Consider the following 14,714-nt stretch of genomic DNA (forward strand, 5'->3'; position numbering starts at 1 on the left):
AGTGTGGCACAAATGTGGAAGACTTAGAATTGTGGAAGAGAGAAACAGGTTATAAACCAAAAATAAAAAATTGAGAAGTTCAATTGTGAAATAAAAGATGGCACAGAATCCTGACTTTGGGTTCTTCGAGGCCTTTCTGGCTCCCACTTCTTGCTTGGCCTTCCTCAGCAGAATCTCACTACATACTTCGTAGCAACACTGTTAGCATGAAAGAGTTGAAATTCAAATTTGTTTTGCTCGTTGTTGTTGTTTGCTGCACCGGTAAAAGGCTTGTTGAGAAAGCAGCTTCTGTAACAAATGGCCAGTGCAACATTTTGGGGGGAGAACTGTGTATCTTAAATACCATTTCTGGGGCCCGAATTCTCCCCCACATAATGGAGAGCTGCCTCATATCCACACTGCTGCACCATGTTCCTTTAACAGAGGCTTCAAATCAAAAAGGATTTGGGCTCTAATTCTCAAAAACCTTGCCCACCAAAAGACATATATAAAATAATACTGATGATTAAAAAAGATTCTTTAGGCAAAACTGGTTTATAGCTTTTTTAAAGACATCCAACTATGCATAATCCTTCCAGCTATCCTTTCCATACTTATTGAGAGTGCACATGTAGGGAAACACAGGCCAGGCAGGCTTCACTGAGAAAGTGAAGTTTAAGCAAAGATCTGAAGGGTGATGGGAGTTAGCCAGGTGAAGAGTGGGAGGGGCACAGCAGGATGAAAGGTCAGCATATACAGAAAAGGCTGTTAAGCAGAGAAGATCGTGGACCATTAAGGATCCTAAGAAGGCTGATATTGCTGAAATCTCAGAGAGCAAGGAGGAAGAATGGCCCCAGTTAAGGCCTGACAGGCAGGCGGGGGGAGGCCCCTTGCAGGGCCCTGCACATCATGTTAAGGATTTAGGTCTTGGGACTTGCAGTTAAACATGGCAGATGGCACAGGCTCCTTTATCTCTCCTTATTCCTGCAACTCTACTAGGATGACAGAAAAAGAATTAAAAATGACATCTACCCAAAAGAAAAGAGACACAACCGGAGAGGAGATGAGAACAGACGAGCTCCAGTATCTTGGAAGCTTGGAAGATGATCTGGCGGTAACTGATTTAGGAGACCAGAGAAATCCCAAGCCTAAATTAATGTGAGGGAAAGAAGGGGAGTTGGTGGTGATGGTACATGCCAATTTATACAGCCAAGAAGTCTCTGAAATGAGAGGCTCCAGGTTCCTCTGAAAGCTGTAATGTGCCTGAAAATACATGGTTTGGCTGCAAGTCTTTAGAGCCCTAAACACCTTCTCCCCAACTCCATGCAACTAAGCATCCTAGCCACCTCCTGCTTCATCCTGACCCAAGGCTGGAGGTTGAATCTTGGGAGAAGCTGCACCAGCCATGGGGGCAATCAGGAGCGACTAAGCTTGGGAGTGAGATAAGGCACAGAAGACAGAGAGATTAAGGGCCATGTTGGCATACCAAAATAATGTAAACCCTTAACTTCATTCCCTATTCCTGAACCTCATATTTAGTCTGCCTTTTTTTTTCTGTCAACTCATTGAAAAAGCTCTTCTATCTAAGCACTTCCTTATTTGCCATCCTTATCATCAGAAGAAACTTCAACCAGCAAGGTCACTAAATCGGTCCTTAATCTCTGATCATCCTCACTTGTCATCTTCATGCTCCAATTATAACCACACCAAATCAAGCCAATGCTCTTCCCTTCTAGTCTCCCTCTTGACAAGAGACTTAGTCACAAAGTGCGCTCTCATTACTGGGATGAAGGATATTATTCCCTTTCTTTGACTCAGAACCTTCAGTCACTGCTCTTCTGTTTTCCCCAATCCTAACATTGGCAACTCAACTACTGACAGAACTATCAGAACGACATGAACTCATAAACTTACCCCAGTCTCCTTCAACTCTATTCTAAACTTCATTAATTAACCAATCTTACCATTCTCTTTCTTCATAAGAGAGCACATATCCCAGATTCTCTAGGGCAGAGACAGTTTAATTAAATTTTACTTTTTATAATAAAGGTGGGACATTTAAAATTATCAAATGATTTAATTTTTATACTTTTGTAAAGCTTTTCATATAACCGAGTTCACAAATCATTTTTGGAAAATCGTGTGCCCTATTTTTTGGATTGGAAAAACATACTTTTTTGTAATATGATTGACACTCCCTATTTCAAATCTACCATCTTTCTCACAGTTGGGGAATTTGTGGAAAACCTGCTTTAATGATGAAAATAAATAGCAGTAAATTTCCTCCTTTCCTTTAATGCTAGCCTCACCTTCGTTTCCAGTTTTAGAACATCTCAACCAGATTTTCCTAAACTCTAACATTCCTACCTTGGCCTCACCTTCTCAGCTTACTTATTCTTCTCCCTTCTTGTCTCCCAAGACTTCAGCATACGATCCTTCTCCCAAAACTCCAATCTCTTTCCATTATTTCTCCAGTAACCATAGACCAGAGGTCGCAAACTGGCTGGATTTAGTCTGCAGATTTGTTTTTTTGTTTTTGTTTGGTTGGTTAGTTTTGGCTCACATAATGGTTTTTAAAATTGCTGAATGATTTGTCAATAGTTAAAAATCTAGAGATTTCCCATTGTCCTACTTCTTCGGAAGAACCTAAAGACTCACATTCTTGCATGACAATAGGGGAAGCTGAGACCCATTTAGCCCTGACAGAAGCTTTTCAGGTTGCTCCAATTCCCACCCAGCCACCTTCAGTCATTTAAATCACCAGTTTGGCCCCAGGAGGCATTTCTTTTTAGATTCTCGTCTCAGCCAGACCACTCCCTTATTCTCCCCAAAACTTTACATTTACCCTTCATTTACAATCTTTTTCGTGTCCATGTCAAAGCTCTTGCTGTGGAGTTCCTCCATTAACTAGCTGTTATCTGGCTTTCACTCAAATTACTCTACGGAAACAGTTCTTCCTGGGTTTTCCAAAAATTTTCCAGCTATTAATTCTTTGGACTCCACCTTTTACTAATGCATTCAAACTAAATGATTGTGCCACCAAAAATATTGCCTCACTTAGTTTTCCAGTACAAGAATGGATGGGAAGGCAGAACCAAAACCCATCATCAGCCTACTGACTACTTCATGAAGTGACAATTACTTAGACATTTTAAATCATCAGTTAACATTTATCTAAGCACCCATTATGGGCCTAACCGTGCACTAAGCTCAGGGGTTAAAGACTCAGGCTTCTAAAATACTGGAGAAAATAAAAAGATAAATTATTCACTCACACAAAATCAGTACATATTTCCTGGGTGTTTGTAATGCACCAAGCAACATACACATAGAAAACTTTGGTTATGTGAGTATGCTTATGCACATACACAAACATATAAAGCAAATAGACACTCATGTATTTTTATATATCAAACACAAAAGTAGCTTCCAACACGACGTAAGCTGTACTCCAAGGAACGTTTTTAAGGTTAATGGAATTGAAAATTTTCCATATAAGCCATGTCATTTATGAAACAGTGATTAATTTCTAAGTTAGTCCACAAAGGCTTATTTAAGATTAATTTAAATATTCAATGTACAATAAAAATAAAATCTACAGCAATACTGTTAAAAGTGAATGATATAACTAATTAGAAGTAGCTTTATCTTTCATTCTTATACTTGAGGAAGAAAAGATGAGAAAAGGAAATGGAGACTTCTAAAGAGACTGTGTTGTGCTTAGTATCTATTGGCACCTAGAGCAGCAAATGTTGGTGCTCAATAAATGGTTTCCATTAATGAGATTCTGAAAGGCACTTCCCTTCTTTTACCAGGTTTAAGCTGTTGGTGACATTGATTCTACATCTGATTTTTCTTTAAATAATATCATTTCTCACTGCTATGTGTGAATCACTGTCACCTCACAAAATTGGGGTTCTTTTGCCCCATGCACATTAAAAAAGCCAATTACGACATCAGCTTTTGGGAAAAGAAATGTAGCTTTATTTTGTGATATCGATCTGCAAGGAGACGGGGCATGAGCCCTGAGATCTGTCTCCACGATCCAGGGCTTGGGGCACAATTTATGGGATGAAGGGCAGGGCAGTCTGAAGTGTAGAGATAGATGATTGGAGGTAAGGAGAAGTGAGGTAATTGAGGATCTGCGCAAGCGTAGTCAAGCTTCTTGCCTCTTCATAGGACGCATGTTCACAAAATGGCAGCGTTACCATGATCTGAGGGTGGAGTTTTTAGCTCTTTGACATCAAAAAGGTCACTTATCACGCATTTGCACAGGCCCAGTTGAGGGGTTGGTGGTGTCAACCGGCCTAAACTGGACGAGGGGTCTCAGTTCCTGAAAGACAACTCTTAATTACTCTGTTGATATGATGGGGTCAGTTGGACTGGTCCTGGAGGGCCCCCGGTCACATCACTAGAATGATTTTCTTGCTTACCCCTTACAGCCTGAGCTTGGGCTTCTTTTTTGAAACACACATAATAAAGATAGCAAGACTTTCCCAAGATATAAAGGAGTTGGAATCAAGGGAGCAAGAACAAATGTGATCTAAAGAGAATGCTTATAATCTAGAAAGATGACTCAGCTGTATTTAAATGTGGCAGATTCTGTAGGTTGGTTCACTCAACACTCATTTTTCAAAGTCCTTCTCCTTGGTTTTTCTCTACTACAAAGTCTGGAGGATCTCAATTCTCTAATCCAGTCAGGGCACCATGTGGTCACAATTTTCATCAATGCTTGAGAAGATATCTGCAGGGAAGTCTTTCCTTTTCCAAACTGAAAGACAAAGAGCCTCAGAGGGAGAAGGTCCTTTCTCCTTCCTGCCTGAGGAGCAGCAGCCATCATGGAACCATGAGGTCAAACATCACTCACTAAAGATGATACAGCAGAACAGAGGCCCAGATCTCTGATGGCACTGTGGAACTCTTCCTTAGCTCTCTACTGTCTCTAGACTTACTGTTATACAAAAAACATCAACTTCTATGTGGTTAAGATATAGCTGGTCAGATGTTTTGTTACTTGCAGCAAAATGTATTTCTAACTGACACGTTAATTAAACTGTAAGCGACAAAATGCAGAATACCAAATACAGAACGTCATCCATCCCTTGCAATCCTCTTTAGGGTAGAGAAAAAGTTAGCAGTAAAGAGATCTTGGATCACACAGTTCCCCATCCTTGCTACCAGGTAGTGCCACTGATGCGGGACGGGTTGACAGTTAATTTAATGTTAAAAACAATTTTATAATAATAGAGGGCTTATATTGGATAGGGCATTCTTGTAGACATAAATAGATCTGTAGGGGGTCTAACTAAACATTTGTTTTGAATGGGATGTTCACAAGTCTGATTCTGCCCAGATGTAAGATAAGAATTAGAATTTTTAAACACACGTTATTTCTCTGGAAATTACCTGTCCACCTATATATGAACATTTATAATTAATTTTTCATTAACTCTTTAGACTTGTTCATATCTTTATCTCCTCATTAGTGCAAAATTTCCTTAAAGCCAAGTAACATCTTTCCTTACTCATAGCTCTTAAGATAAATGTTATTTAAAAAAAAAGCTTTGGTAACTTTCAACTATTCAGAAATTTTAAAACTCAAACGAAGATTTCTAAATCTATCCTTTATCTGACAGTATAAGTTTTAGGTTCTGACTGAAAATGATTTGCATCCTCTGTCCACCTCTCTCCATTTCTCTGGTCCCCAATTTCCACCCATCCCTCCGCACCCCAGCCAATATCCATTTCCCTCAATACCTTCATGAATTAAATGGGTGTCAAAATGAACATCAGTGGAAATCTGACCTTAATTACCAAGGGAAAAGCAAATTAACTGTCTTGCAAAATACTTTTTTGCAACATTTCTGCCTTAGGCTTGTTCTCCCACTTTAATCTTCTTAGGGAAAATAAATTGTTTGAGTTTTCATTGTTGTTGTCGTTGTTGTTTGAGAGGTGGAAAAAGAAAATCTGTTAAATCCTTAAGCATGAATAATTAGTCCAAGAGAGTACACAATTCAAGATATGTAAGCGCCTAGGAACATAGTAAAATTTGCTCATTTCTGTGTTTCATATACTCTAGTCGGGGAGGGGAACAGGTAATGATTCAAACTGCCCAGGCATCCAGAAGCCTAGTTATGTATGTTTATAAAAATGAAGCATGTGGCAGAGAATAATGCTTTCTTTTCAGTGTTATGTGTTAATATTTCTGGAGACTAGATACTAGCAATTAGATCCTGATAAAGAGGCTAATACGTAAATCATTCTTTAAAGAAAAGACCAATCACTTAGCAGATGCAGCTGTTATAAAATTAATCAATGGCAGGAGCTGTTCATTAGATAACGGACTGCCTTGTCCCCTGACATAGATTGAGTTGCTTTTAATCAGAAAGGATGCTTTAGGGATGGATCCACATTCACCAGTCGGTGTGCGTGGACAATACATTTGGATCAAAAAACAGAAACTTGCAGTGTTATTGAGAAAAAGACTCCTCTTGATCACCTCAAAACTATGTTGTACTTGGAAGTTGCTTGATATAAAGCACCTTCTCTCACTTGACCAGTTTAAGGGTTCAATCCCCAAGTTAGGGAGACTCCGAGTTCCTGTGCACAGCTCAGGATGGCCCTGAAGCCACAGGAATGCGTGTCCCCCCTCCCCCTGTCAGTAGCACCGTCCAGGGCTCCCCCTTTTCTGATGGACTCCTCCTTCACAGCAGGCAGGAACCATTCCCCTCTCTCTGCCTCTTCATTTCTCTCTCCTCTCCTCAGTCTTCCCTAGATCTGACCCAGCTTTTATTCTCCTCAGACTCCTGGACAAAACTACTTGGGGACAAGCTTAAAGCAGTCTTTTTTTTTTCTAAAATGTAGGTGACTTTTACTTCAGTCTTTTTTGTATCTAAGTATTCCCTGTAGAGTCTAAGAGAAAAACAGAGGTGGCAGGCCAATGGCAACAGGAGTGCTGGAGTGCATTGAGCGCTTCAGGGCAGACACTGCGTGTACCCGACGCCACGGAGTCATCACGATGCCCTGAGTCCCACGTTACCAACCTTATTAAAGATAAGTCAAATGAGGCCCAGAGATGCTTAGTAACTTCCCTAAGGCTGCATCCCAGTGCCTGGATTCAAGGCCAAATCTGTCTGACACCCAAAGCCCTTGATGGCCTTTCCCACTCCTCTGCTATAGAAGAAACGTGTCTTTGCTTGCCAGCCTGTTTGTAATCCTAATCAGCATGAGGGTGATGGGCAGTACCCTCAGAAGGACCATGACTCTGGGCAGGAGGCAGAGGGTAGGGAGTGGGGTGGGAAAGCTCTGAGATCACAGAAACCTTTGAACAAAGTAAAATCAGGACCAGAGAGAGGGAAGCTGACAGGCCAGTGGGGTGGTGGAGTGACAAGGAAGGTAACCAGACCTCTCCTAATTAAATGTCCAGTTCTTCTTATCCAGAGAAGCTTCGAGAGCAGAGGAATCAACCCCCGGCAATGTGAGTTTCTACCCAAAAAGCATTTTGTTCCCATAGAAACATGTAGCTGCATTCTATTCATACTGTGCAGTGCATCAGGCACTCTGAGGGTTAAATAAGATTCTGTGAACAACCCACCAGCTGGGAGAAAATATTTGCAAAACATACATCTGACAAGGGGTTAATCTCCATAATATATATAAAGAACTCACACAACTGAACAATAAAAAAAAAAAATAACCTGATCAAAAAATGGGCAGAGGAAATGAACAGACACTTCTCCAAAGAAGATATACAGATGGCCAATAGGCACATGAAAAGATGTTCAACATCACTAATCATCAGGCAAATGCAAATCAAAACAACACTAAGATATCACCTCACGCCCGTTAGAATGGCTATAATCACCAAGACAAAAAACAACAAATGTTGGAGAGGATGTGGAGAAACAGGAACCCTCATACACAGCTGGTGGGAATGCAGACTGGTGCAGCCTCTATGGAAAACGGTATGGAGATTCCTCAAAGAATTAAAAATAGAAATACCCTATGATCCAGCTATCCCACTACTGGGAATCTATCCAAAGAACCTGAAATCAACAATCCAAAGAGGCTTATGCACCCCTATGTTCACTGCAGCATTATTCACTATAGCCAAGAAGTGGAAGCAACCTAAGTGTCCCTCGACTGATGATTGGATAAAGAAGATGTGGTATATATATACAATGGAATACTACTCAGCCATAAAGAAAGACAAAATTGTCCTATTTGCAACAACATGGATGGACCTGGAGAGTATTGTGTTAAGTGAAATAAGCCAGAAAGAGAAAGACAAACACCGCATGATTTCACTCATATGTGGAATATAAACCAACACATGGGCAGAGAGAAGTGTATTGTGGTTACCAGGGGCAAAGGGGGTGGGGGGTGGGCACAAGGAGTGAAGGGAGACATGTATATGGTGATTGACAAACAAAAATGTACAACCGAAATTTCACAATGTTATAAACTATTAAGACATCAAAAAAAAAAAAAAAAAGATTCTGCGACTTGCGGACCTAACCACCATTTATAACACATTTTATTTCAAGTTGTAAGCAACTAACTTACAAATAAACTTTCAGAACACAGCCTGAGGATAAGTTCAGAAAGGACTAAATCTTGTCTCAAGGCAGGATTGTGGTTCTTGCCTGACTGCTGAGGGATTTAATGGTTACTGGGCAACCAGGAACTAAATTCTTTAGGTAGCTTTCATTTATCTCTACCTACTCCTCATGGGTATTCTTTGGGGGATTAAAAAAAAATCATAATTTTTATCAAATAAGAAAATGATACTATAGCATCTTAGAACTAGAAATCTCTCATTCTAAATTTTCATTTTCCAAATGAGAAAGCTAAGGACTAGAAAGTTCTTTGTAGCTTGTCCTGGGTTCCCTAGTCAGCTAGAAGAAAAGCAAGGACTAGTAGCCAAGTCTTTTTCTCTCTCTCTCTCCCCCTTTTTTTTTTTTTTCACTGAGGAAGATTCACCCTGAGCTAACATCGGTTGCCAATCTTCCTCTATTTGGCACGTGGGTCGCCACCCTAGCATGGCCCCAAGTGGTGTAGGTTTGCACCTGGGAACTGAACCTGGGTCGCCAAAGTGGAGCACACCGAACTTAACCACTAGGCCTCTGGGGCTGGCCCCTCTCTTTTCTAAATCTTCCCTGGAGAGAAGAAGGGGTGCTTTAGTTGAATTAATATAGTAGCTGAGGAACTCTCTTAAACAGGCAAATGCCAAAAATGTTCACACAAACCACAAGCATAAATTCCCCCACCTTCTAGTTATTATTTTATTTTAATGTAGTAAAAACACTTAACACTCCTATCACAGTGCCCGTTCCCTGACAGAGCCAGAGAACCAAACACAAAGGCTGATTCTAAGGGGGACTTCAAAACTACTCTTTCGGCTTAAGGGCTCCCACTTGCTCCCAATTTGAACAGAAAGCCCATGAATTTCTTTAACCTTGACAAGCATTTGACATTCCCATTAAATCTCGAAAACCACTTTACCCAGAAGCAAGCAAGGCCTCATTTTCCCCCTGTTAGAGTAGTTTCTAGACCTTGGGACCTTCTTAAGTTTTCAAGATTCAGCTCCTTCTAAATCATTCTGACTTCTGAAAAGTCATGATTGTTCTGAAGTGGAGTGTGTTATAGGAGGAAGTCAGGATGTGAGGAGGTGAACATTTCTTTTAAAAAGCATCAGCAGTCCACAACCTGAATCATGAAGTCAGGTCCCAGACACTCGCTTAAATGTGTCATATAAAATGGCTCATCCTCTCTGTACTTTTGATGATAATCTTAATTTCTCCATTTGAATAATGAAGTTTTGTTTTAGAAGTCATGAGAACTAGTTAGCATTTATCGAGTTTTGAATGGTTGTTTAGTTTGACTTAAAGGCCACTAGTTGCTGATTTTAAACTTTTTATGTTTATTTATGAGTTTTCCGTCTCATAAAAATACTAACGTAACTCTCCATATAGCAAATTTTCATTCACAATCCGTCAAGCTATTACTCTACAGAAAAAAAAAAAAAACAAGCTTTAGTTTAATTACAGAAAAGGTGATGGCATCGAAGAATAGAAAATTGTGTCTATAATGCTATCAATGTATAAAAAAGGGCATATTTATATATGTATGTTTGCTTGTATCTGCATAAAATATCTACAGGAGGAAACAGAAACTATACTATTCGTTGCCTCTGGGGAGTGAAATTGGGGGACTGATATCAAGGCTGAGAGGGAGACTTACTTTTCATAACACCCTCTTGTATTGTTTCATTATTTAAAATCATGTGCATATATTTTAAAAAACGACTGCATGTTCAATCAATCTATCTATCTTCTTTTCCACGCTTCTCTTTGATTTCTTCCAAATTCTTGGTCTCATCCACTGTCTTCCTCAAGAGTACTACTGTATAATGGCAAAACTAATGAATAGAGAAGAAAAATCGATGGATTCTAGTTACGGCTCTGCAGTAAAAGAACAGTAATAATGGCTATCGTTTCTTTGGTGCTTACTGTATGTTAGCAATAAATACATAAATTCTCATATAATACCTCTAACTTTGATATTGTTATTTCAGTCCCATCTTACAGACAAGGAAACCAAAGGCCTAAGGATTAAAACTCCAATTTTTTTCACACTAAAGCCACTCCTCTTAATCATGATACAGTCTCCCAGTGTGCTTGGGCAAGAAACCTTAACTTCCCCAAACCTTAAGCTTTAGTTTGTTCATTTGTCAAAGGAACAATAATAGTGCCTGTTCCGAGGGCTGTTGTGAAGACTACATGAGATACTGTTATCTTAAAAGCTCTAGGAGAGCCAGCCCTGATGGCCTAGCGGTTGAAGTTCGGTGCGCTCTGCTTCAACGGCCTAGGTTCGATTCCCGGGTGCAGAAACACACCACTCATCTGTCAGTAGCCATGCTGTGGTGGTGGCTCACATAGAAGGAACTAGAAGGACTTACAACTAGAATGTACAACCATGTACTGGGGCTTTGGGGAGAAAAAAAAAAAGAGAGGAAGATTGGCAACAGATGTTAGCTCAGGGCGACTCTTTCCCAGCAAAATAAAGCTCTAGGAGAGATATGTCCAGGATATACTTGCTTAGTAAAAGTTCGGAACGTTACCCTGCCCCAAGTATTTCCTATGTAAAGTGCAATAAAAATACAAGAAGTCTTTTAATCATGTTGATGATTCTAAAATATTTCTTTAGTTCCCCTTTCCAAATGCCTTCAGGATACTTCCTCTTCAAAATGCCACTGTCACTTCCCAGGAAGAAACTTTAGCTCAGGGGCTAAATCACTGGTTTAGGAGTTGAAAGTACATTTAAATCCCAGCCATGCTATGGGAGCAAACTACCTAACTTCTGAGCCTCCTCTGTACAATGGAGATAATAATATACCTCACAGGGCTTTTCAGAAGATTAATGAGAAATATATGCTATGGTATGGAAGTGCACACATTTATAAATTTTTGTAAAAAGATGAACTATATAAATAAATGCCTAAGTACATAAATCAATAAAATTCAGATCTACTTCCTATTGCCCCAATCAATCTGCAGTTTCTTCTTTTTGTACAATGATATCACCATTCTCTGTCAACAAGGCTGAAAATCTAGAAGGCACCTTATAACTCTTCTCTTTTCTTTAAAACCTATCCAACCTGTCACTACTTTCAGGCAATTCTACCTTGGGAAGAAAACTTCTGGAGTCATGCCCCTCCTCTTTCTCCCATTGCTATCCTAAGACCCTCATCATCTCAACTGCCACTAAGCAAAACAAAATAAAATAACTAATCTCTCTCCTCTCTAAACATCCTTAAACCATCCTATCAAATTCTTATTCCTAAAAACAGGACACAGACTTCACCTCTCTGTTTTGAAGATATTCAACCATGTTTTCCCATTGGCAATCAAATGAAATTTAAATTTCTCATTCTATAATTTAAGGCGCTTAATTTGCCCTTAATTTAATGGCACTGAATCAGGTTTTTCTTCAAAAATCTGGAATAGATTCTCACAGAACAATGTCTTCACTGACTCTCAAACAAGCTAGCCTGTCTCTCAATTATACCTTTGTTTATGCTGCTACACTGTCTGGAATATCCTAGCCTACTTTTTAATTTACCGAAGTCTTACAAAATTCCTTCCTAGAACAATGTTTTGTTCTACTCTCCAAATAGCCTTCCCCAATGATTCAAATCAATATTGCTCTTTCTACGTAAATAAGGTACCGTACACAGTCTTATTGCATTTATTAACTGTTTCATGTTATGTCAATTTTATTGACATAAAGAAGACAGTAAGGTCTTTTGTGAAGCTGACATATGCTTTTCTAGAATCCATACACAACAAGTAGAAAGATGCCAGGCAATGATACATGTGTGTTATGTGTTAGCTTGAATTTAAACCTTCTGTCATGCCAACTTGAGACATTTAAATTTGCCTTGAAAAACAGTTTCGTTTGTACGGGTACATGCTGGCATTAAGAAACTATTACATCAGCAACAAGAGGAAACAGCATGGTTGTCATTTGGGTTCCAAAGACAGAAAGGACTTAGAATAACTTAAGTGTTCCCCCATTGACCACAAGTAGAGCTGCTGCTGTGCCCTTCACTCTCATAGGCAAGGACTTCTATCGCATCATAAGGGCCACTGCATATCCGGGTTCACACCAGCTTGAGAGATCAACAGGGATCATGCCTTATGTTTCTTTGTATCCTGTTACTCAGAGCAGGGCCTGGAACATTCTAAGTACTCCATATTTACGGGGAAAAGATCAATGTCTCACATGAGACTGTAAAAATAAATGGTCCATGCCTACGATATGTATGAGTTCCCATCACTCAAGAGGCAGGAAGCAATCTTCCTCCTCTACCTATAACTGAGTAGCCCTTTACTAAGAGAACCACTGTAGTTTAGAGCTCTGCGTATATAAGAAAATGTGAAGAAACTGGAGTTGGCATCGAGAACAAGAAAATCTAACATAATGGGTAGATAATAGGTCCACTGAGGATGGATAAAGGGATGAGGCTTGTTTAGCTTGGAGAAGAGAAAGCCAAGGCATAATTCAAAACCTGCGTTGACGTAATCAGGAGTCTCTCATCACCAAGAGTCCCTCAACACAATGAAAAACAGCTTGCTTTATATCAGAAAAGTTTGAAAGAGTTTTGTTTGGTGAAATTGGTTTTGCTTTTTCATTACGCACGAAAGGGAAAAATGCTCAGTAAACATTTAAAAGAAAATGTTCATGATCACTAGTAATCAAAGATATGCAAATAATAACAATGAGATAGTTTTATTTTCCCTATTTCAACAGTAAAAGTAAAACTAATGCTCCACGTTGGCAAAGGCAGGGTTAGATGAGTATTTTCTTGTATTAAGAGTGTAAATGGGCACAATATTTTGGGAGAATTTCAGGCAATCTATACCAAGAAACTGGGCTGGCCCCATGGCTTAGCGGTTGGGTGAATGCGCTCCGCTGCTGGCGGCCCTGGTTCGGATCCCAGGCGCGAACCGACGCACCGCTTCTCCAGCCATGCTGAGGCCGCGTCCCACATACAGCAACTAGAAGGATGTGGAGCTATGACATACAACTACCTACTGGGGCTTTGGGGGAAAACATAAATAAATAAAATTAAAAAAAATAAATAGTAATTTATACCAAGAAACTTAAAAGTATTAACACCCTTTGACTCAGCAATTACACTTCTAGGAATCAAATATGGAAAGGCTTTATGCACAAAGATGTTCCTCATAGTCTGACTTAGAACAGTGAAAAAACTGGAAACAACTATGGAAAGAAGTATTAGCTCCATACTGTTTAATTGCATCTTGGTCAGAAAACATAACTGAAGCAAGAGGCTACAAGCTTTAATTGACAGTATAACAAAGAACCTTGAACAGAATGTGACAATTGTAGGCACAATGTTTTGAGAAGATAAAGTGTTCCGCTAGCCATTCTCTTTCTGGATAGATAAGTCAAAGCTAAGTGAATTTTTACAGTTATGGTAAAAATTAAAACTTACAGAAACTCATCATAAAGTTGACTTTCTGTCTAAACTTGTTTGCTAAGAAGGGCAAAGATTTTCCTGGAATATTGAAAGTTTCCAAGGATAGCTGTCTCATCACCTTGAAATCATAAATATTTAGTCAAAGAAATTTTATCCAGTAATATATTTGTGGTAGAAAACGGTTCACTTAAATTTATAAACTATATTTATCATAGGATACATTTTACTTATCAACCTTATCAATCAATAATTGACTTCCTATTTCTGACCATGCTGCTTTATTCTGCAACATCTCTAATATATAAATAGCTTGTTGGACAGAAGGCATCATAATACCTCACTTGGCTTTCTTCTCAGAAGCCTGTTTGTAATAAGTCTCCAGAATCTTAAAGATTTATTTCCATAAATTCAACACGAATATGAGTTTTCTTTGTCATAAACTAATTTTTGAAAAATAAGAAATTCTTTTTAAAAAGCGGTACTCCAAACAAACGCAACTTGGGGAAACTAATATCCCTGAAGAATTGTTAAGAGGGAAAACATGATATTTAATGAATAAAGTAGCAAACAACATTATAAACATGATATTATCTCAAACACCTATATAAAGAATGCACAGAAAAAAATGATTGGAAGCAATCCTCTAAAATGTAAATGGTGGTTATTTCCGAGCACTGAGATTTGACATGATTTTTATTTTCTTTTTACACTTAACTTCATCTTCCAA

General features: G+C 39.1%; 1 protein-coding gene across 6 annotated transcripts in view; it reads right to left on the reverse strand.

Annotated features, from left to right (window-relative positions):
- DMD (dystrophin) overlaps window positions 1-14,714 on the reverse strand; it is a 743,617-nt gene that overhangs the window by 110,195 nt on the left and 618,708 nt on the right. The window lies entirely within an intron of this gene.

This window comes from Diceros bicornis, chromosome X (genome assembly GCF_020826845.1).
Source record: "Diceros bicornis minor isolate mBicDic1 chromosome X, mDicBic1.mat.cur, whole genome shotgun sequence".
In the NCBI taxonomy this organism is placed as follows: Eukaryota; Metazoa; Chordata; class Mammalia; order Perissodactyla; family Rhinocerotidae; genus Diceros; species Diceros bicornis.